Consider the following 25,598-nt stretch of genomic DNA (forward strand, 5'->3'; position numbering starts at 1 on the left):
GTTCCCCCTGATCTCAGAGGACTTGTTCCCCTTTGCTCAGATTAACCAAGCCAATTTTGTCTTTGTATCCAGTAGCCTCTGTGACAGTCAAATAGCCCGTCAACTAATCAACGTATGCGGCAAAAACTAATTTTACTTTAAACAAACATCCGAACATGGTGTTGATACAATTAAATGATTTCTGTGTTCTACCATATATCTGACACACACCCCAGGGAGCAGGTAAGAGCTCTGGCTGAAATCATGCACACGTGCTCCTGCATCAAATTAAATATTTTCCCCTTAATCCTACCACCAGCAGCTGTTAGGTACCATGGCTTATTGCATATGGCCTACATAATGAGACTGATCCAGGCGGTTCCGGCTTCTCCACTGAATGCTGAGTAGCTCTCTTCCCCCCAAGGACATGAAGAGTTACTGCTATTGAAAGAAGTTCCCATGCCGGTGAAGTGTCTGGGCATACATGTTTGGAGATGAGCGAAGAAAGCATTTAAAGCCGGAGCTTCTACCTTGATTAAAAAAAAGGGATTGACGCTCTGCAAGGACTTGAATGAAACTGGCAAAGTCCCCAGAGTTATGGCAGGATGAAGAGGAAGACAGGGTAGGTACGGCAAGGGAGGAAATCTTTACTGTCTTCGAAACCTGTCAAAAAATTAGGTCAACATGATTTTGTATTTTAATGAAATAACTTAAGGGTAAGCCTGAGACTTGGAGGCCGCTAAGACTTTTATGCTAGAGTGGCTTGTCATGCTTGACGTAATGTCTGTCTCCTTTTGAGAGGTAGCGAAGCTAATGTTCTCCATGGCTAATCGGCCTTTAGCTGCTCCTGTCCTTTTAAATTCTCAGTAGCTGGAACATCAATACGGATGTGCCTGTCTCTCACAGTCTAAACACGGGGCAGGCTGCATATCATCATTTCAATTGTCAAAACAGATGAAAGGATTTCTGATACTCCAATTAAACTAACCTGGAAAAATCATTTTAAAATATGCTCCATCAAATAACCTGAATGTTAAAACACCAGAACCTTCCAACCGTTTCCTCCGCGGCGTCATTAGCATCCCACCGCCCTCCTCCCCAACACAGTCCTTATCTGATCTGATTACTTTTAGAATGAATTTGGTTTTGAACATGAAAGCTGAGGAAGCTAAATTGGAAGAATAATGGCTTGGCATTTTATGCCATTGGGTTGAAATTGCAGGCGTAGGAGTCAGGCCTGTTCTTCCGACTCGTGCTTGGCTATTTCTCCTTTAATTTACCGAACTTGAAATGGATTGCCGGTTCCAAATTACACTACACTTAAGGGACTTGCAAAGAATGCTTGTGATTTAGGATCCTACATTATTGCCTTGATGAAAAATTATGCAGACACACTCACAGCCCTACAAGAAAACTGCTTCTTGTAAAACAAGAGTATTTGACAAACACCAGGAAGCTGAAGATGATAAAACACATTCTAAGCTCCTTTGCTTATTAATCAAGAGGGGGGTCCTGTGTTAATGGCAACCTGAGGTATTGAATGGGAAAGAATCAGTGCAAGAGGGTATATAATAGAGGATCAAGGTGGTCAGAAAGAGTAGCATGGTCTGAATGACTATATTAAAATTCTCTCATTTGAAGCCACATAGATTAAGGCATAATTTCTCAATACCAGGATTGCAATTGCATTCAAGTGCCCAAAGTAACTTTCATTACAACCAACACTAGTATCTTCAAGTGGAAGGGGCATCGTTAATGAATGAGCAATACTCATCTTTATCAGAATTACTTGCTTAAAAGAGATATAGACTTTAAGTCCAAAGTTTTGCTTTATACTCTGGCTTTAGCCTATCTAATTTAATATTAATTTGTGCGTGTAAAATTGATACACTAGAAATGTTACATATTTTAGATAGTTCAGAGACAAATGCGAGGTTGAGTATTTCAGGTTTCAAATTAGTAACTCAACCCTGAGCATCCTCTTTAAGCAGCCATGCTCACCCCCCTGCCACTCATCCTGTGCCTGAAGCATACCAAGGAGATAGGGAAATAAAGCTGTGTTGTTTAACCTCCAAATATGGCCCAGAATCTGGTCAATCTTACAGATATGCCGAGTACACCTGAACAAAGGGCATATTCTGCTGTTTGTGGGTAGAGTGTTCCATAAAGGTCATTAGGTTAAGTTCAATAATGTTTCTCAAGTCTCCTATATCCTTGCTGTTTATTGACCTATTTGTAGTATCAGTGACTGTAAGAGGAGTCTTTAGGTCTCTGAGTATAATTGTGGACTTGTCTATTCTTAGTTCTTTCAGTTTCTGATTTAAGTATTCTGAGCTCTCTGTTGGTAGGTGGACATGCATTTAGGTTTGTTACGCTTCCTTAGTGAATTTTCCCTTTTATCATTATGTAATGTACTGCTTTATTCTTGGTGATTTTCCTAATTTGGAAATCTATATTTTCTCATATTAATATAACCAATGCAGCTTTTTTTAAATAGTGTTTGCATGGTATCTTTTTCTATATTTTTAGTTTCACTGTATCATTATAATTAAAGTGGATTTTTGTAGACAGCTTATACAGAATTCGATCTATCTTTTAAATCCAATCTGACAATCTCTGTCTTTTAATTGTTACCTTTAGACCATTTATATTCAAAGTAGTTACTGATATATCAGTATTTGTCTATTCTTTTATCATTTTTCTGTTTGTTCCCTCTGAATTTTTTTTTCTCTTCTCTCTTTTTCTTTAATCCTCTTTTTACTTGAATATTTTTAGTATCTCATTTAATTCATCCATTAACATTTTGACTATATCTTTTTGTATTAAGTTTTATTTGTTGCTCTAGGGATTATAATACACATACCTCATTTTCTAGTCTATTTATAACTCATATTTTACCACTTCAAGTAAAATATAGAAGAAGCCTTACAACGATATATGTCCCATCTAGCCTGTCTTTATGTTGTAGATTTCATTTATGTTACATCTACATACATTAAACCTTTCCCATCTAGTTATATATTTTTTTCTTTCAAGAGTCACACATATTATAAAGAACATAATAGGAGAAAAATAGTCTACTACATTTACCCAAATATTAACATTTCTGTTGCTCTTCTTTCACTCCTAAAGCTCTGAGTTTTCCCTCTGATACCACTTCTCTTCAATCTGATAAAGTTCCTCTAGCATTTCTTTTGTAGCAGGTCTGATGGTGACAAACTCTCTTAGTTTTCCTTCATCTGAGAATGTTTTAATTTCCCCTTCATTCCTGAAGGATATTATCACTGGATCTGGAATTCTGGATTGATAGATATTTTTGTCATTGTTTGTTTTCTGTTTTCAGCACTTAAAATATATTATTTCCACTCTGTCCTAGCCCCCATGATTTCTGATGAGAAATCTGCAGTTATTTCTATCATTTCCCTATATGTAATGTGCTGTTTTCTCTGGCTACTTTCAGGACTTTTTTCTTTACGTTTGGTTTTCCTCAGTTTGATTATGATGTGTCTGAGCATGATTTTCTTTTCCTGTTTGGGGTTTATCCTGTTTGGGGTTCATGGAATTTCTTGAGTTTGCAGGTTTGTGTCAGCAATTTACTCTCATAAGATTAATTAGGAAATATTACCTTTACAGATACTGTAGATTTTCTAATCAGGAAGGAATACTGACAGTGCATTTCTGATATTAAATTTAAAAAACTGGCACAGATGAAAGACATACTGAAGATGAGAAAGTATAGTTTTTAATTTTTAAAAGATAAAGAGCAGTAGCAAAAAAATACACAAACAAACCAAAGAATTTGTCTTCAGTCTCATGTGAGTTTAAAAAACATGCTATTATGAAGATATTAGGTACAGAGTTAAAAGGATCATCAGGAACTGGCATGAATTCACTGTGGAAAAAATCACATCAGGTAAATCCAATTTCTTTTGTCAATAGACGTATTAGGCTGTAAATTGGGGAATTTATTACAAGTACCATATTTTTCAGCAGCAGGGCAGTAGGTCAGATTTTCCATGCTATTCCTTTGAGCAAAAGGGAGACATTTGGCAAGAGTATTACCATTATTAAATGTATCATAACTGGTTTGGCAACCATACCAAAGTGTCCTAAGCAGTCAATAGATTTCATCCCAAGAAAGCTGTTTCTTATGCATCTGTCATGACTTCTATTTAAAATCTGTGATTAGGTAAAATTTTTGAAGTTGGAAGTTATAAACAAATATTTTGGATGACTGAGTCAAGATCTAAAATAATAACATTTACCACTTAATGCCAAGATCTATCATTATAACATTTAACATATAACACACCAGGCAGTGTTCTAGGAGCTGGAGATTGGAGCTAATGTGTGACTCCTCAAATTACCCAACTTCTTAGCAGGATTTAACAGAGTACAGTAGCAATCAATTTCTCTTTCTTGAAACTCTCTTCCCTCCCAGGATATCATTCTCTCATGGTTCCCCTCCTACCCCACTGATCTCTTTTTTGGTCTCCACTGCTGTTTCTTCCCAATATAGGAGGGCCCAAGGACATTCTCCTTTTTTCTCATTCTCTAGGAAACTTTACAAGTTCCATGACTTATACACATCTATAGCTTTGAGCTTCCAAAGTTAAATTTCCAGTCTAGACCTTTCTCCTGAACTCTTGGCATGTGTTTTTTTTTACTGCCTACTTGACCTCACCATTCATTGTCTAATAGGCATTCCAACTTAGCACATCTAAAACAGAACCTGGATGCCAAGCTTCTGCTCATTATCAAATTTCTCCTCCTGCAGTCTTCCTAATTCACTAAATGGTACCTCCATTCTTGTAACTGTCCTTCAAAAGATAATTCCTAAATAATAGACATTTCATCCCCTATTAACAAAGGAAAGTGAGACTCTGAGAAGTGAAAGGTCTTTGTAAAGATTACACAGCCATTAATAAGTACTGTGAGGGTTGGACTTCCCTGGTGGTGCAGTGGTTAAGAATCCGCCTGCCAATGCAGGGGACACGGGTTCAAGCCCTGGTCTGGGAACATCCCACATGCCGCCGAGCAACTAAGCCCGTGCACCACAACTACTGAGCCTGCACTCGAGAGCCCATGAGCCACAACTGCTGAGCCTGTGTGCCACAACTACTGAAGCCCGTGCACCTAGAGCCCATGCTCTGGAACAAGAGAAGCCACCGCAATGAGAAGCCCATGCGCCGCAACGAAGAGTAGCCCCCGCTCGCCACAACTAGAGAGAAGCCCGCGCACAGCAACGAAGACTCAACCCAACCAAAAATAAATAAATAAATTTATTAAAAAAAAAAAAAAAGTAGTGTCAGGCTCAAATACGAGCTGGTCTGATGCTCACTGTCTCCAGATGTTTCCAGTCTTTAATAAGATTACATTGAAGTTTTGTGCTCGTGTCAACAAAATAATTTTTTTTTAAATCTATGAATATAATTCAGGAAAATATAGGCCTGTAGCAGCAGCCTCTGATAAAGGACTTGGTTTAATATCAGTGTCTTTCTATAGGAGGTAGCCGCTGGAACAGGATACTTTAATTCTGGGCTGTGTTATTTGAAGATTAGTTTTTAGGTTGATGGGGTTGCCAGTACACTATACTCTGTACCTGTAAGAACAGATGTACAATATTCTGTTTTATTTTGGGGACAACATAACTAGAAAGATGACAAATAAAAGTCATTCAGTGAGAAGGCATTGGGATGATAAGGAAGTTCAAAGTCATGACTAAAGAGGAATTCTTCAAGGCCTGGAGAGAATATGGCCTGACAGACACTAGTTTTAGATCTGCATTTCATTTCTATTTAATAAACCTGAATGAAATCCCACTATGTGTCAGTTGAGCACTGTCACAAGCACTAGAGATACAAAGATTGAAAAGCGTGGTCCTTGTTTTCCATTATAAAAGAATAGGTGTAGAAGTTATGGAGAGATAGAAAGATTTGTCCTTTAGATTGAGCCAAAATCTAATGGAATTATTCAAGTATGAAATGAGGTAGCCTTTTGCCATCACTAAAGATATTCAAGCACATGCTGGAAGTCTACTTGGTGTAGGAAGAAGGCTATGGAATTAAATTAACCATCCTATGAGTGATTGAACTATAGGACCTTTAAGCACTTCCAACCCTGAGATGCTATGATTCTTTCATCTGTACTATCCCTGTCCTTTAATACCATAAATAATTGAGACATAACTGCAAAAAATTGCATTTACATGGCAAATGTAAATTGTCCACCTGCTTGGGTACAACTTGTCCTTCCTATTTTAAGCTCACATCACTTCGTGTGTCTTTCTTCTGTCCTAGAGAAAATTATAGGAATCATAAACTAAAACAGGTACACCTACCAAAGTTAAGAATGAAAGGGGTTCAAATTTATGAACGTCTGTATGTGTTTAGTTTTGTCCTAATTGCGTCTAATAGAACCAAATTAAAAAATGTGTAGATAAAGGATAAGCCTAAGGTTCTTGGAAAATATCTTTTTTTAAGTTTATGTGACAATAAACTAGGGTCCAGTATAATTTTAGCATTTAATTTTATGCCACTGAAATATCACTGTGCTCTGATCATAGCCATCTCTAGTGTTGTCATCATTTTAGCAGCAGGTGAGTCCATTTCTTTTTATGAATTTTATAAGTTAAGACATTCTGTACATTGATTTGATCAGGTGGGAAAAAAGCATGACAGTGAACTGACAGAAGAGTTTTGAAAAGAGTGTGGCAGAATTTGATCAGTTTCCATGGTTTTGTAAGAACAAAGGAAAATGCTCAGATTTGAAGTTTTCAGAAAAAATGATAAAGGCAAGAAGAGAATAGCAAGGAAACATTAATTCAAGATACATCTTCAGGGCTTCCCTGGTGGCGCAGTGGTTGAGAGTCCGCCTGCCGATGCAGGGGACACGGGTTCATGCCCCGGTCTGGGAAGATCCCACATGCCGCGGAGCGGCTGGGCCCGTGAGCCACGGCCGCTGAGCCTGCGCGTCTGGAGCCTGTGCTCCGCAACGGGAGAGGCCACGACAGTGAGAGGCCCGCGTACAGCAAAAAAAAAAAAAAAAAAAAGATACATCTTCAACTCTTTTGAATATGATCATTCTAATAAGCCACATATGCAGTTTCAGATCCTAGTATGCATTATTTCACAAGGCATTTTACAATGGCTGCATTACTTTTTAAATCGTCTCTTGGTTGAGGAAGGTGACAGAACTTCAAAATAAATTCGGGCCAAGCTACTTGGAAAGTGATTCAAAATTGACCAATAGCCAAGTGCAAATATATATGCATTATTGAGCAACTCCTATACGCTGCTACTTGCAATTTCATGTAATTCCAAGAAAAATTCTTGGAAGTTGGTATTGCTACTGCAGTTTTACACATGGAAACATGTAATCTTAAACAGCATGCCACGCCTAGGTTTTCTGATTCCAACTCTGCTGATCATTGTGCGGAATCCATGATGGCAAATTATGGCATAGATTGAGAGTCAATTTAATTTAGTGCTGATATAATTATTGAGGCATTTTACTGCTTCTGATACATAGGCAAACAGGACTGGTCATATTCCTGCAAGGATATAAAACAAACAAAAAATGTGACCAACAAGTCAAACTGCCTGCCCCTGAAGGAAATTTAGAAGGTCCAGTGCTTAGTCTCATCTCTAGGGTGTTCTGGATTTCAGCCCACAGGGCAACACTATTGCTGAATTTGGGGTGGGGAAGGTTGGTTATTAGGTGATGAGCTAGTTGAACTGGGGAGGAACATATCACAAATAAAGCTCCTTAGGAGAATCCAAAATTGGATTTGAATTCAGGCCCAAAGTTACAGACAGGGATAGCTACATACTTTTCAGCACAAAATGAAAAGGCAGGGTCCCTTGTTAAAAAATCAGGAAAGAAGCTTCATTAAAAGAACTAAATACAAAGATTTTTCCTTTGTTCTATGGTCAATCTCTTGACTTGTCATAGTAGTTTTTATTAGGTATTTAAGGTTGTTCTAAGTTTAAAAAAATTAAAATGGTAAAATTCATACTAATAATTTATCTTTATATTGTGCAATGACAATTTAAATGCATATGTAAGGGCATTTAACTTATATGCAGAATCACTGAAACTACACATTCGTATATGCATGTGTATTTTGTTCTTACCAGAACAGTAGAAACTAACGCAACTGTTCTTGTTTCACTTCTTTCTTTGCTCACATTCTACCCATACTCTCTAGTTTGCCCCCTCATAAATAAGGAAGGACTGAAAGGAAAAGGAACTATTTTATAAAGGAATTTTTACCTTTTCCTTTTCTTCTATATCATCATTTTCAGTGTAAATTGTTGGCTGAAATAGGGAAGTAACATGAATAAGGATATAATAGTTTTCCTTGGTCATTTGTGTTTCTTAAAAAACACCATTACCTTCCTTCTGTGTTCAAAGCAAGTTCTGGTCCTAACAGAAAGTATGGCTTCTTGGGGATGTCAGTGCCCCTGCTTACTTAGTTATAGATACAATACACTTACCTTCTACTTGCATTGAGCCCCACTGACTCCCATGCATTGTGCACTCATGGAACATCATGAATGCTACATGCTAAAGGGGGCAGCAAGGAAGAGGAGTACACAAGCATATGGTGTGGATCTCCTATGTTCATGCACATGCTCCATTATCCCATTGAACTTTGCTCATACAAGTTCAAAGATAAAATCACCAAGAATTTCAAGATGGCAACGACAGAACATTAACCCAAGGCCTTCTAAGAACTGGGCTCCACGTGACTGCTCTGATTGCACAGTTAGGACGCTGGCCTTCGTTGTTGACAGATTTAGAAAAAAAAAAACTGAGATTTCTGGTGCCTACCAAGTTGGAGGAAATTCAAATTTACCTTTTCCAGCGACCACAACTAAAGACTGAAATACCAACATCAACTGCCTAAGGACAGAAATGTAAACAATAGCAGGTGGATTGAGGAGGAAAGTCAAACATGAAGAACAACTGCTAAGGTAGCTGTGAGTTGCCCTCCTTCACCAACTCCTTTATTTCCAGCTTTGACCCAAGAGCAAGCCATATCAAGGAACTGTGCAGTGGTGCAGGCAGTAAAATCTCTGAGAGAAGCCAGTCTTTCCAACTAGAGGACTGGAACAGGGGCTCCTGTCCTTCCAGCCCGAGAGAGTGGAGGAGATCTGTTTTTTCCCTCCTGTTTTTTTTTTTTTTTTTTTGTCTCTCTTGGGCCTGCTCCAAGGCTAGCTCCAGCCACAGTTCTGCATTGCTGTGGTGAAAGCAGCAGCTACACTGGCACCTAAAACCTGAAGGAAAACCCATCCTTCCAGATTGGATTAAGTAGGAGAATGTCCTTGTTTGAAGGAAATATACACTAAAGTATTCAAGGGTGATAGACCATCATGTTGACAGTGACTCAGTCTATATGTCTACATTTATCTATGTGCATGGAAAATCTGCGTTCACATGGATGCATCCAATTCTAATCCAATACCACATGTTTATTCTAGTGTCCTCTTTTTAGTTGTAAATTCCTTCTTCATTATTGAGAAATCTAGTTCCCATCAGCCTTGGTATAGTCACTCCTTTGATCAGTCCCTCGGTTTGTCATGCCCTACTCACCCTGTTCAGTTTGTGACATCCTCACCTGGAAGCTCTCCTCACTCACTCATACTCCGACACCCCATGACAACTGCCCTCTCGAACCTTCCGTTTCTCATTCTCAAGGGCTCCAACACCAGCTCTGGGAAATGATGGATCCCCCTGACTGGCAGCATGGGTGATCCTACCTAATGGCTTTTGGATTAAATTTTCCAGGAAAGGAGGGAAAGGAAAGAAGAACTTTAATTTTCCAATGCTCTCTAGTTGTCTTTCTGTCCTCAGGATGATAGGTATCCACACAAATAATAACTTCTCTGGTTGCTTTATAGAGTCTCACTGTATTTACTGTAGTATCCCAAGTACCTAGCAAAGGGCGTAACATGTAACAGCCACTCAAAAATAGTTGTTGATTCAATTAATGTTGCCATGACCTGACTTTCATGTTAGCCTCTGCTTCATGTTTAGATTTCTAAGCTGTATGATCTGTATTGGATAGCAATGATAGCAAACACATAGGCTGCTATGTGCCCCACATTCTCCTAAGTGCTTTCCATGAGTTAATTTATTTAATCCACGCAACAGCCTATGAGATATGGACCGTTAATATCCCTATTTTACAAATGAATTTTCAAGGCAAAGAGAGGTTAAATAAATTGCCCAATATCACCTAGCTAGTAATTGGTGGGGTTAGGATTTGAACCCAGTAAGAATCCATGTTCTTGGGCTTCCCTCGTGGCACAGTGGTTAAGAATCCACCTGCCAATGCAGGGGACATGGGTTCAAGCCCTGGTTTGGGAAGATCCCACATGTCACGGAGCAACTAAGCCCGTGTGCCTCAACTACTAAGCCTGCGCTCTAGAGCCTGCGAGCCACAATTACTGAGCCCACGTGCCACAACTACTGAGCCTGTGTGCCACAACTACTGAAGCCTGCATGCCTAGAGCCCATGCTCCGCAACAAGAAAACCACTGCAATGAGAAGCCCGTGAACCGCAATGAAGAGTAGCCCTCACTCTCGCCACACCTAGAGAAAGCCCACACACAGCGACGATGACCCAACGCAGCCAAAAATAAATAAATAAAATAAATAAATTTATTAAAAAAGAAAAGAATCCATGTTAACTACTATGTAACTATGGCTTTATTTCTCCCCTGCACCCCAAGTTGCTCTGCTACTCTTTCTACTCATACAATATCTTTTGGATATTTATGTAAATCACGTGGTTGTTAGACTGTAGTGCTGACATTGGATATGAATTTCACATGGCTCCAGGGTTATGATCTTCTTGTCTGCACTCAGTACCTGATGACACAATCTCTCTGGTTTGGTTAAAACTCAGGAATCAGCACTAAAAGCACTGGGTTTGCTGGGATGGCAGAATGCTTCCCAGTAGCCACCAGTGCTTGCCCTGTCAACCCCTCTAGTAGCCACCAGATAAGTGGGGGTGGAATGGATACCCCCTTTGAGACAGTATTGAATAAGACTTACTAATACTTCCTTCTAATGGGCTTATTTATAACCAATAAGGTATACATTTCAACTAGTGCTTTAGCCATGAATATCAGATCATCAAATCTTTATGACAACTATTTTTTATTCTTTTGTATTTCTTATCTCAATTTTGTCTTATATATCCTCCATTAGGCCTTCAGTATTTGTTGCAACTTCCTTCCCAGTAGTTTTTCACCTAATTGGATATTTTTAAACTCTATTGTTCTTTTTTTTCGGGGGGCGGGGGTGGTCATACATAATTCCTTCCACAGTAACAGCTATATAGTTAAATCTGGGAGCGTTCCTCTATAATTATTTTAAAGTTGTTTTGATGAGCTCAACAGGGAATTCCCATTCTAATGATATATAACCTGCTTAGCCCCAAACCTGTTATTTCTAAGTGTATATTCTTCTTTCAGTCAAAACCCCAGGGATCATTTGCAATTAGGAATGAATGGAACTCCCATTCCTCTAAGACTCTCATTTTCGTGCCCAGGACTTTCAAGTTCCTAGGAACTTATCCTACATCTTCTTTGGAAGTGTTAGTTCATTTCCATGTAGGGTTTGGCACCAAACATACAGTGGAATGTATTTCACAAAAGTCTTTTTACGTGCCAGATGCATAGATAGGCACTTAGCAAACCATCCTGTTCCTCAAAACTTGATTTTCTTTATCTACCATAAGTCATTTCTGTCTAGAGCTAAAAGTAGTTCTGTCTTGTTACCTTGAGAATTCTTATTGTTATGAGCATCTTCCCTAACACATGAACACATGCTTGGGGAAACATTCCTTTCTGCCCCAGGCATGGTCTGGATGCAGCACACGGGAGGGAGTTCTCATCAAGCCTGAGGGCTGTGGAGCACATAGCCCAGAGGAAGGGAGTTGAGAGGCAGCATCTTATAGAGATGAAATAAAAAGCAAAGGAGACCATCAGAAGAATTTGTCAGCAGGAAAGGGATAGACAGGATGGGGAAAGCCAGATCACAGCTCAGATGAGCAGAGGGTGGGAGGAATTGTCTGCGACCCCTCACAGGGGTTTTATCAGGAGCCTATAGGCTCTTCAGATGAAGACAGGATGGTTGCTGTTCAAGCTGCTGACCCAGTGTGGGCACACATCATGTAGCTTCTGGGGCGCTGAGATTTTTCCTCTTTTCTTTCTGTGACCATGTCACTCTACTCTCCAGGCTCATGACTGATTTCTCTCCATTTCCTCGCTGTGGTGTTGTGGAACATGGGTGGTCGAAGTAAACTTTAATATTTTCTTCTGCCTCAAAAGAGTTCCTGCTGCTTAATCCTGACCAGCTCCTTTGAGAACTCACATGGCCCCCTCTCTGCATAGGACGCAGCTCATGAAGGTCTGCCCTGTGAGTCCCTTGCTTCATCCACATCCTTCATCCTGAATCACTTGTCCTGTCCCATTTCACACTCACTCCCATCTCCTGATGTGATTATTTTCCATTTCTGACCTTGTTTTTCCCAGTGGGCCTCCAGCTACAAACTTTGCTTCTTTTCTTGACTCTAGTTTTCCTCCAATGTCACTGCCTCCAGGAGTAAACAGCCATCCTGGTCAGCCCAACCCCAGAGATTGTCTACTGGCACAGCTCCCATGGTCTCTGTGTCCAGGGAACCCTCTTGAACCCTCCAAGTGGAACCCAGCCACCACTCTCCTACTGATAAATCTGTCATCCTCTCACATTAGTAGGGGTGGAGCAAGGGACTCTTCAGAGGTATCAGCTATGGCGTTTACTACTCTCATGGCAGCTGCTTGCCTCCGGCAAGGAGGCAAACATAGCACACGCTTTGCAGGGCATTAGAATGGACTCCTTCAGCTTCTGTACCTTTGTGTGGCCAAGTGGAATTACTGTTCTTTATGGTTTTCCTTGCCGGCTCATTTAATGGACTTCCAGAAAACTAGCTGTATAGTACAATGCTCCCACATCCTTCCTCCTGTAAAGAGTTAGCTTTAAATTTTTTCTTCTTCATAATGTCTCTTATTCCTTTTTCTATTATACAGGGACAATTTAAGGGGGAAAATGTAGCAAATTTCCACAATTATCTTTAGCCTGCTGGTGTATTTCAGCAGGCCCTACATTGTCTTCTATCAACAATGCAAAGAACCTGAATGATCTTGGAAATGCATAGATAATCCACAATCTTTATTTTCTGCTTAGCATTTCATTTTTTTTTCAACTCATGTCCCATCTTAATGGTGAATAAGAAACAAAAAGGAAGTACTTGACTTTTATTTCACTTCCCATCTCATTTATACTCTTAGATAGCAAGAGAGATAAGAAGGATGTGTGAATTTATTCAAGGAAACTTATTGTGCTTCTCCTATATATGAGACACAAGGCTAAGAAACAGCTTCACAGAGCTGAGAGAACAGTGTCTGTTTTCCAGTTCATGGCCCAGTGGGGGACGGGGACCTACATACAATAAAATAAAACATAAATATTGAGAGAGGAATATTTTAAGGGCATATGAAGAACATTTAAAGCTACTTGAGGGAGAAGAGGGATTAGGGAAAGCTTCTGAGAGGCAATGGAGCCTGTGCTGAGTCATTTAAGGATGAGAAGGGATTGACCAGATAGAGAAGGACGTTGATTTCAGAGAGAGGGAGCAGCACTGACGAGGGTTGGAGGCAAGAAAAACTGAGGACTCTGCTGGGATTTCAGGAAATTGAGCATGTCTGGAGCATGGGGAATATGGAAGTGCTGAAAAGGAGTGAAGATGGGAAGAAGAGAGTCTGGGCTGGGTCATGGGAGGCCTTACATGTTTTCCTACAGAAATCGAGCTATAGTAGGTGGAATTGAAGCAGGAGAAGGGCATTGTGATGTTTATGCTTTTGAAGAGAATTTTGGCTCCAATGTGGCTGACGGTTTAGAATGGGGCAAGTCTAGAGGCAGGAAGATGGTATTCAAGTTCATATGGGGAAGAGTTCTGAGGGTCTGAATTAAGGCAGAAGCAATGAAAATTAAAAGGAAAGATCTGAGGAGGGTTAAGGGGTTATAACTGAAAGAATTTGGTCCTATTCTGCTTGCGTAAGGGTGACAGAGATGGAGAAATATAGAATAATTCCCAGATTTAGCTTCTTCTGCTTAACTGGATGGACTTCATAATAATAATAAAGGGATTGTATTGTAAAAAAAAAAAAAAATAGCTGGCATTTATTGAGCACTTCTATGGGCTAAGCAACTTATGTATATTGCCTCACTTTATCTTTAAAATAACACGTTGGAGTAGATATTATTAAGCACATTTTACAAATAGGAAAATGGCATGGAAAAGGCAAGTATCTTTCCCATAATCACATAAGAGTTGGCCAAACTGGTGTGGATGCCTCCAGAATTTGCTGTTGGAGAATTATCCTATTTTGTTCACAGGAGATGGATTCTATTCAGGGAAGAGGTGATGAGTCCTGTTTGGGACATGCAGGTGGATTTCTAGCAGACAGTTGTGATGTGGGTCTGAAGATCAAGTGGGTGATTTGACCTGGAGATAGTTATCTAGGGAAGGAGTCCACTGAATTATCCAACCATGACCTGCCATGCTCCTTAGTTTCCTATCTTTTGTTACTCCACAAAAGAAGGAAGACACCATCATCTTCAGCAGGGTCAGAACACACTGCCACAGCCGGCCCCTTAGCCTCAACCCAGCACATCACCGTGCCTCTGTGACAGGAGAGGGTTAAGTTTGCTCCACTTTCTCTTTTCCTTATGATGATTCTTATCATGAGAACATTAATCTTGTGCCATTTTCTGTTTTCATTACAATCTTTGTCACACAAGTGGAGCCTCAGAATGTTAATGCCTCCTATCTTCTATGAAGGATAGTAGAATTCTCCATTGCTTTGACCTTTCCAGTGTTCTGTATTTCGATTGGGTCTGGAAGTTGATGATTAATGATAATTACAATAATTACACCAAGAGACTCGAAATATAAATTACCAAATGTTCAAAGGAAGCCACTTGAAACCTTTAATAGAATTTTGAACAATCTCTGTCCAAATGTTCCCACTTCCTCCATCAGATATCCTTGAGTGAGGAGGTTGGGAGAGATTCAGCCTAGGTTGCAGTCAGAAGAATAAAAGAGCTGTGATTTGTGAGCCATGTCTTAGTTATATGAAGGGGGAAAAAAGAAATCAATTTTTAAATCAATAGAATGGTCCTTCACCCAAACAGCTTTGCTTAACAAAGAGTGAGCATTCCATAAAACAAGTCTTCGCTTTCGATTCAGATCATTAACTACGATTCCCATTAGGCGGGAGGTGCCACAGGGAAAGGGGATATTTACTTGTCTCCTCTGCTCTGGTTTCTTGGCTTTAATTTTGGGGAGGTGTAGCTTTCCAGTATGGAGGGGTTAAGACTCCATACAGCCTTTGCACCTCTGCCCACAGACGACACCCAAACTCAGCACCAATATTAGTACAATCATATTCTATGTGAGCCTTTGCAATGGGCAAGATCCAGATTCCCTGAGGCTTTCATTTTTTTAAAAATAAGTAGTAAGAAGCATTGGAATGAGGGTTTCATTCTGAGACCCCTGGTTATTTTTTTCCTGCTGCAGTAAATTCTGCCTTATGTTGTGGTACCAGTGTAGCATATAGAGTATCCCAATCTCTATCCAGAAGGTTGGAGGAGTTGCCATCATGCCAGGCTTCCAAAGGGAAGAATTTATGATGACAAGACATCTGAAGACATCTGTAGGTGGGTTGCTATGGAGTGTATTCTTATATGATGATAGGATGGAAAGAACCATCTCTTCCTGCAATTTTGACACAGTTGAATACAGGTGTCATGTCTACTTTTGAATATGTCAGTGTGTTATGGTATACACTAATTCTAATTAGCATTAACCATTAGCATTAGACTCAGCATTTAGTAATCTATGAATTGAAAATGATGTGGGAGAATAGAGGAAAGTCTAAGGAAGAGTGATTGGCAGTCGTCATGGTATCATTCTCCAGACGTATACTGGACACTGAGAGTTTTCACTGAGGTCAGGATTGACTGAAACTGAGTGTTAATGTGAGAGCCTTTGCAACAGGCAAGATGCAGATTCCCTGAGTTTTGCTGAGTTTTGAATAAGAATAGTAAGGATTATGCAGCCCAGGGTGGGCCTTCTGGCCAGTAGACAGCAGCCCTCCCTCTTGTTTTTGCTCTGGGATCTCCAGGGTCCTGAGAGCACCATGGGTATTGCCAGCAGCACACCACAGTGGTGGCTTGGAGGATTCTCAGGTCTGGGTAGGCTGGCCCCTAGTTCAACTAATGGCTTTGGTACTTCGGGACATTTCCTTTTTCCAGAAGATCCTATCAGATCCCAGAGGTTTTTAATGAATCAGTCTGCAGCACACCTAGGCAGTTTCAAGTAATACCTAACTTTTAAGAGTATTTATATTCATAAAAAGCATGGTGCTGAACATGTATGTGCACATGTGTGCATCTGTGTGTGTGTTGCATGCATATTTCTACTCATCTTAACATTTCCCCTTTGAGAGGTGCCCTGCTTCTTTTTGGCTTACATTATACCCCAGAGGATATAGGTATGAGATACGGAGTTTTAATCCATGATGTTAACTGGAGTGTGACCATTTGAATCAAGTTTTGTCATCTTTGTACCACTTCTGTCCTGTATTTTGCTTTGGTAGCAGAAACAGAGTCATAGAAGAATAACTTAAACTCAACCTGGATGCCTGTTCAGTTAATAAATCAGTCTAGAAGCATTTGGTCAGTTCCTCTCTTCAAGTGAGATATGTTTCCTTGAGCTTTTTATACTGCAGAGATATTCAGAGCTTGTAAACATAAACTCAAGAAAATTCAGACTGTGACAGTTGATCTTGTAAGCTGGGCAGTTACTACTATATTAAACTGCATCCTGATTATTTGGAAAGCACAATGCTTTTGATCAGCTACTGAGGTCATGTTTGTAGGGTCAAGTATCTCATTACACTTGTATTTTCTTCCAAATGAATTTGTACCTTTATTTTAGTCGACTGGTTGTTTTTCTGGCCTCTTATTACAGCCTATTATTGCAGCCTTAAAAATAACTCCTATTTCTGCTCCCAGAAGTTAAAAGAAACATTCCTAAAAAAATTAGATCTAATGAAAAAGCTAATATACCAGTTTCCCATTCTGTGTGAATGTGGTGTGTGTGTGTGTGTTTCGAGAGAGAGAAAAGAGAATTAGTTAATATATATTTGTACCTGAACTCAGAGTGATTGAAGACAGATTCTCTTGTCTTAGCAGAGTGGAGAGAAAGATGCACAAGGTGAAAAAGTATCAGTACCACAAGGAATAGATGGCAATACTGGGCAGTATGCAAGAAACCAATGCAAATGCTACAAATCAATTATTATTTGCAGGCTACCTAATGAGTTTGGGAAACTACCCAACTTCTAAGGTTCTATAACTGTCTCACTTAGCTTTGATTTGTTCCAACCCGTCTCCACCCCTGTTGGTAATGTTGGTCAATTTATATATGTGGAGTGGGCAGTACATTAAGTTTCCCTGAACATCTGCTGGTCTCTAGATGGATTTGAACCGAAATTAAAATCATTGAGTCATTCACCCCACAAATATTTACTGAGCATACTGGGGCCAATGCAGGCTGTTAGGGGCTCCCTCATCAAGCAGAGGCACACTGCGAGAGGAAACGCCCACGAGAATTGTGAAAAGGAATAAAAAGTCAGTTGAAGCAGGCCCTGGAGAATTCACTCATCGCTCCCTTTGTGACTGTTACTGTTCCCAAGACTTTGATCTGCTGTGGCACCTAGATTTGCAACTTGTATTTGAGACTGGCTTTTCCGGGTTTGTCTTCCCTTTGCTTGCCCACCTCTTGTTTCTGGATTCAGTCCTCCTTCAGCTACTGTACGTTTCTGTTTAGACCCATTTGATTTCCTGTCTCTCTGCTCCAGCCGTGCTAGCTTCAAACCTTACCTTCCACGTCTTCATCTTAGTATGTGGAAGCTGACCTGGGATTGGAAGGAAATAAGACAAAGTCCCCCACTGCGAGGTAGCTATAGACTAGGTGCTTTTTATCATGCAACAAAACAGACTTACATTCTAAGTGAGGGAGAAACAGCCGGACCTGGATGTCCTTGGCTTGTTCTGAGGTTATGTCAATTTCAGTGTTCCTGAAAGATTCAGTGGCTCCTTCCAGCACGCCCCTGTGAAGGTCAGTGCTGATAGTGTTTGGGCGTGACCTCAGTCCCTTGCTGGGCATAAACTAAGCTAACTGGAGCAAGAGGATAAACTAGTTTCCACTTCCGGCTCTCTGCAACTCTGCTTCCACTCTTTCCTGCCCGTATACTGCAGGGTGTGATAATCACTTGCTGATCGATTCAACATCTTCTGGTGCTGAGTGAAAGCGATTGTAATCAATTAAGGTCACGAGGATTCTATTGGTGTTGCGCTGCAGCAGCCTCTGAATGATACCCAACCATGAAGTAGTTAATTCAGCTGTCGAAATGGCCCCTCTTAAACTGAGATAAACTAACTCATTGTGTTTCCTGGTTTTTTCTTTCACATGCGCTATTATGTCAATCACCCTGAAGTCCCTTTTTTACATGATTACCGCATGTCAGCGCCAGTGTCATGTTTGTATGCGTGACATCCACATTTACCCGTGTTGTAACCTTTAAAATGTACAGAAGTTATGCCATGGGTGCATTTTGTGTAACAATTGTGGTTTGTGGATCCATAATAAATATGAAATAATCACCATCAGTAGTGAATCCTCCAGACCCAAGTTTGTAAATGAGATATTGACCTTCCAGATTTGTATAATTTATTCATTTATAGGGCTCCTGATAACTTACTTCTTCCATGGCATTCTTTAGTAATAACATTCACTTTGTGATTCCTCTGAAGGCTGAAAACTCAAAACACTGAGCAAACTGAGAAGTCAAAGCCAAAGCCCCTAGTCTTCTCAATCATTAATCACTGGCTGGGTGTGTGTGTCAGAACTCCGTGCAGCTCTGATTTTTGCTCCTATGCCCTTCGGGCAGAAACCTTGTCTTATTTGTGTCTTCTGGAGCACCCAGTACACTGCCGGAGCTCCATAAATAATGAATCTCGCCAATAATAATGGGAAGCAGAGGCTTCCAGGAGCCTTCCTTTCCCCTGTTCTGTGAAACTCTGGTGTTATGGTATTTTGACTATCAAAACAATGATTAAGCAGCTTTGGCACATTTTATGTTTGGGCTAAATGCGATTTTGCTAATGCACCATCTCATTCCTCCCTCCCCCAACACTCGTATTTTAATGATTTCTAATTAATATTGTAATATTTCTTGAATAATTCATGTTTTTAAACAAGAAAGGCTGGCATAAATTTATGTCAATCTGTTTGTGTATTGCAGCGCTGTGCATAACAAACAAGCACAGTCTGCTTCCCTTGGAGACTGGGGGGAAGAGGCAACAGAAGAGCAGCATCTGAATAGGGGGCTGGGATTCACTGCTCCCCAGAAGGGAGAAGCCCCCCCAACAAGGTGCCTTCTGAGGTTCCCAGACACCTTTGTCTTTGCTATCACCCCCTTGTCGGGTCGTCTTTTCTCCTGGCAGTTGCCCGAGGCCCTGGAGCTGCACTTCATTACCCAGAACCCTCCTCTCCTCCCTCCCCAGCTGTTCCCTGACTCCAAGTCCCCTCGCCTCCAGCCCCATCTCAAACTTGTCTTCTCGAAGCCTCTCTGGACATTACTTTGGGATAGGCATAGACTGTAATCTGATAGGTTAGTCAGGGCTAAGTGGATAACAGTTGAGGGTGAGCTTATTCATTTAACTGACAAGTATTTAATGGGCACCTGCTGCCTACTTGGAACTGTACAAAGCCTGAGGGTACCAGACAGATTAGTTATTGAGTCATCTTGGCCAAGTAACCCAATGGCTCCTTTACCAGGGCTCCTAAAGAATCCATTGGGATGCTCTGGAAGGCTAAGGGGGATTTTTGTTTGTTTTTTTTTAAAGGCCTTTAAACCTACCTCTGTACAGATGCTGAAAGGTTTTAGAATAAAAGCTTGGCGCCATCCTGCCCCTGCTAACCCTCCTCCAAACTCCACCTGGTGGTAATCTCCTTTATTTTGTTCAGGACTAAGTTCACATTCTATTAAACTTCAACATAAAATTGCTCAGAGATCCAGAAGCAGGAACTCACTTTTGTACAGCACTTTCTCCTTCTCTCAGGTTTGGGAAGCCAGCTGCTTTAGAGAGTTGTTTCCCTAGGATATCTGCTGTCATGTGACTTTCATTTTCCCCCTTCTTCCTTGGGGCTGGAGAGAAGACATCAATGTCTATCATTTCTGCCTGCATTACAGCACTATGAATGCTGTGTTGACTCTGCTGCTGGGGCCATGAATGTGTGTCACTGTTAGTTAGCAGCCAATGGAATACCCAAGCCAGTGACGTGGTTCACCGAGGTGGCTATGGTTGTTTGGCTTGCATTGCTATTGTTAGGCAAACCATCATTTGCACCAATGATTTCCAAGTAGGTAGCAAAAGGGTAGGAGGGAAATGACTTAATTTGATCCCCCCCCACACACACACACAATCTGTAAGAGCAATTCTAGCGGTGAAAACACTCTGGGAGGCAATAGCATCTGACTTCAATGTGGCTTTTACAAAGACAGATTATTAACCGACCGTATCAAGATAGGGAGTGTCGGCGATGATGTATCCAGTATCATCTTCCTCTAATGGAGAGAACATACCTGCCCTCTGATGGCCTGCAAGTTGCCTCTGTCTACAGGATGACACAACCATTCTGTAGACAGAAGAGGCGCCCATTGTTGTCACTCGTCCTAATGACACTCAAAAGTGGAAAGGGGAGTTGAAAGTAAATGCAAAGAAGGAGGAATATGCTGATGGTAGGAAGAAGAGAAATTTGGCTGGTCTCTGCCTGAGGGCATAGGAAGTCAGGATGGAATTTAGAGAAGATGATTAAATCTTCTGGAGGGAAATTGAGTGTCTTAATAGCTGAAAATTTTCAGAATGCATACTTTCTTTCTTTTCTGCTCCAATGTCCCCTTGATACTTGGGTATAATGTTGCTGCATCCAACCCCTAAGGCTAGGATTAAGAATGGACATCTGCCTAAAACTAGATCAGAACCAGAAACTCATGTCTCTAAGCTCAGTTATCCTTCAGCATGAATGGGCAATTTTTGTACATGTGCTTATCCGTGCATTTCCTGTCCTCAGCCGTTGCATTCAGGGACTCTTCCAAACTTCTGTCTTCAAACTCTGTTCATTTGCCTTCTCTCTCACTTCTAGCATTTAGCTGTCTGTAAAGAACACTCTCAGATTCAACCTGTTTAGAAACATCTAAATTTGCACACATCTTCCACCTGTTCAAGACCACTACTGCCTCCAGGGTTTGGGAATCCTCTCTTAGCTCCTTTGGGCTATGCTCCTTTTGCCATTTTCTGTCTCCTGGATCTTCAGCCTTGCCAGTTTCATTGGTCTCTCTCAAATTTCTCTCATTATATTAAGAAAAACCTTAATTTTACTTTCCATGTTCTTTGAGCTAAAAACCTGTATTTCTCCTTCCCTTCGTAGGAAAGTTATTTGAAATAACAATCTACACTGAATATCTCCACTGCTCACTTTACGTTTGTTCCTCAATCCGTTAGCGCTAGGCTCAGCCTCTGTCCCTGTTACTCTACTAACCTGCCAGCAAAGACCACAAACAGCCTTCTTGTAGCCACAGTCAGTGATGGATGTTCAGTTCTCATCTGACCTGGCTACTCAGTGGAATTTGACCCAGTTGACTACTCCCTGTTCCATGAGGTTCTTTCCTCATTTGGATTGGTTTCCATGATGCTTCTCTCTCCAGGGTGGTTATCTTATGCCTCTGGTGGCCTCTTCTCAGCTTTGTTTGTGAGATGTTCATTCTATACCTATCACTTAGATGTTGGAGTCCTTGAGGGCCCTTTCTCCTGCTCTCTTGTATTTTTCACCCTCATGGTCTTTCGGAGAAATCTTATTCAAGGTTTTGGTTACCACATACAAGCTGGCGTTGCCCTCTGGCCTCACCTCTACCACTTTTAAAAATCTTTGACTCTCTTCTTAACATTTTACCTAAAAGCACAAGACTTTTTCATCAGGACCCCAAATCTTCTCCTCTGACTTATTATATTAAAAAACCAAACAATCATTCTTTTCTCGGAGCCCAAAGTCTGATCTCCCTTCTATATTTCCTGTCCAAGGACTGACAACCATCTACCCAGTTGTTCCAACTAGAAACCTGGCCCTATCTTATCTCTTACCCTCATCCATCACACCCAGTATAGAACTAGTCCTCTTGACTCTATAGTTCATCATCACCCTCACTGTCACAGCTGTAATTTGCATCCTTCTCACTGTAAAATAATTTTTCTAACTTGCACATGATTTTCCTGCTCAGAATTCCTGAATTCTCTCCAGTTTCTCACAAGATAAATAGCTGTTGCATCTTTTTGACCTCTCCAGCCTCATTGCTCACCATCTCTTCTCCCATACTGTGGCCCCACCAGGATACTTGGTAGTTCATGGCTGATGCCATACCCTTTCACTCCTCCATGCTTTTGGCCATGCTGGATCCTCTGCCTGAATATCCTTTTCCTGGTCAGCTCCTGTCCTTCCATGTCCCAGCTAAAAAGCTACCTCCCCTATCAAAGTTTCTGTGACCCCACAGGGAAGGTGGAAGGCTCCTTCTATGTTTTATTCTCCTCAAACTCCAGGGTTATTGTTCTTCTTTCATTTTATGCACCTTTCCACCTACTGGACTTAAAGCATCTTGAAAGAATGACTCTTTCTTTTTATATTTGTAACACCTGCTCACTGCCTAGCATGGTATAAATCCTAAATAAATGTTTATTGAAGTTACATAACTATTCCACCCCCTCACTCAAGGTCATGCTGTGTTTTCATCAGCACTGAATTCACATTTTATTAAGATAAGAGCAAAATCACCTATAATTCCCAGGTACAGAAAGCTGGGTTGTGGTTATGTCCTTGTAACTTAAAAGGTATGTTACCTGGGATAAAATATTTGATCTTTCTGGTCCTCAGATAGGGGGATAGCATAAGATCAAGGTTTTTCTCTTGAGGAGACCAGGGTTTCTTGAAGGAAAGAAGGAGGATGAGGATGAGGGACTCTGGGCCCTTCTTACTTCTTTGTTTCAAAGAGCAGCTCCACTTTCATCAATTTTGTATATTATGATCCCATGTAGAATTTTCTCTAAACCAAAGATTCCAGTGCTAAAATATAATTTGGAAACCACTTCACAGGGTTATCTCTAATTCTCCTCTAGCTGAAAAAAATGTCTGTGGTTCTGTGAGCCGCATAGTAATAGTGGCCTGACAAAGCACATCTCCCAGTAGCACAATGGAAATGCATTACATAATCTTTGTATAACCATTCCATTTTACATGTTCTACAGAAAAGAGGGAGGAAAAAGGGTAGGGGTATAAGGATAGAGAGGGGAGCAAAGAGGAGGAAAAGGGGAGTTAGGAGGTTGGTGGAAGACAGGGCAAAGAGAAGGAAAAGGTGAATTAACTGCAGGCAGAGGAGTCCATTGCTCTTGCACTCCACGAGCATCTGCCATGGAGACAGCGTGCATCTCAGAGTGCAGATGAGCCACGAGGAGAGCACCTGCTCTTCCCGGAAGACTTCCAGAGCATGAGCATCTCACAGGGCTGAGTGTCAGTCTCGGATTCAAAGATACACATTCTTCATGCAGTACAGACCCCAAATGCAAGCCAACAACTTCATTTGGTGTTCAATCAAAGAAAAGATGGTTCTCTTCCAGAGCTGGAGGACAGACTGTGTTGAACTTCGAAAGACACTGCTGGTCTCTAAAATGATGTTGCATGAACTGTGTTTTATGTGCAGTTTAAGGGGTGTTCAGTTTTCTGCGTAGAATTGAACATAATACAACTCCGCGATATAACAGGTTTGATAGGAGTTGTGTGGTTTTTCTGTGTTATAGTGAATCACCATGAATCTTTTCTATGAGGAAACTGCTTTACATGTAAACTAGAACAATGTTTGATTATTCGTTTAGTGTAATAGTGATTGGGATACACAATGTAGAATGTGCTGGAATCTGTGGAGGAGGTGCCTAAATACGGAACCAAGCAAAAGCTGCAGACAGCTCTCAGAGTGTCAGCCCTGACTCACATCATTACATTTAAATGCAAGAAGGAATGTTGACTCTAAAGAAAATCAAATACATTAAAACAAAGCTCTTTGCATTTTTAGAGCCATAGACAAAACAAGCCTGAAATCTACATTCTGTTCAAATGTCCTTGATAGAAAAGATAGAAATTCTGCCTAATCATGGAATTGAGGGGAAAAGAAATGCATCTAGATACCAAAGGACTGAAAAGGAAATGCTAAAGAAGGATTTTATAATACAGAAATGTTTTTGCTCAAGAAGTACATCCCATTGAAAATGCCATATTAAGTTGATTGTCCTCAGACTTTGAAAAATAATATGAATGTTGGCTGTAGTTTCAGTATGGGAAATAGCCTGTTTTTTAGCAACCCAATTTTACAGCCAAACTCTATTGCACACCTTTCTGAGGTTTCTACCAGCCTTTAAAAGACTTATGTGTTGTCAGTTCCAGTCAAGGCATGTACCCATTAACACTTCCTTGGAAAGTCCAGAATAGTTAAACAATGGCAGATTTGAAATTTATCATTTTGCTCTGTAAAAGTTGCCAGCTGAGAAAGTGATGGAGTATAGAGTTTCATTAGCACAGTTTATCTTTATCTTACTAAAGTCTTTAGAATGTTAACATACACCAAACCGGAAAGTCAATCAAGGGAAGACCTTTCAGAAGCAGAAAACCAATGTACTTTTTGCAATGCATAAATCTAACTTCTTTTGAAAACAGTATAATACATTGAAGAATCATTTCCCTTATTTTTTTAATTGGCAAAAGCCACCTTTCAGAACCTTGATTTGCTCAGGCAAACTAGTGTGACAGAAAAGGTCCAATTTGGGGAGCATAGGAGAACTCATGTAGGTGAGGGGGAGTCCACATTGTACTTGGTCCTCACAAGTCCGTCACACCTGGTTTCTTATAATGAAGAAAGCGAGTCAGTTTCTCATGAGTAGACAGACCTTGTTCTAAGTAACAACGTGTGTGTGACTCCTCCTGAGAACTGAGGTCAGGATATGTCACCCTTTCTCTCTCCTGCCTCCGAGGCATTGCACGTGCCATCACACCATTTAGAACCTCATCTCTCAGACCTCACCTTTGCTTCCTCTAGTACCCTAATAATGACCCAGGTTGTTGGAAGCCTTTTCAAATTATGTTTCAGATTATATTACTTCTTCTTTCTAGTCTGCTGTACTTCCCTGCTTTCTCAGCACGTGAGTTTCTTTGTAAAATAATCACTGTTGGATTGTCTGTCTCTAAAGAGTGTACATGAGTTGTTTTGCTCCTTATTATATTTGTTTGTTATTATGTTTATGCTGGAAATTCCATTGTATGAGAAACTTTTCCAGGACAGGCATTCTTCTCTTTCCTTTAGCAAGGCAGAATGTATAATGCATAGAGCATGAGATTG

This window comes from Hyperoodon ampullatus, assembly GCF_949752795.1.
Source record: "Hyperoodon ampullatus genome assembly, chromosome: 3".
Classification (NCBI taxonomy): Eukaryota; Metazoa; Chordata; class Mammalia; order Artiodactyla; family Ziphiidae; genus Hyperoodon; species Hyperoodon ampullatus.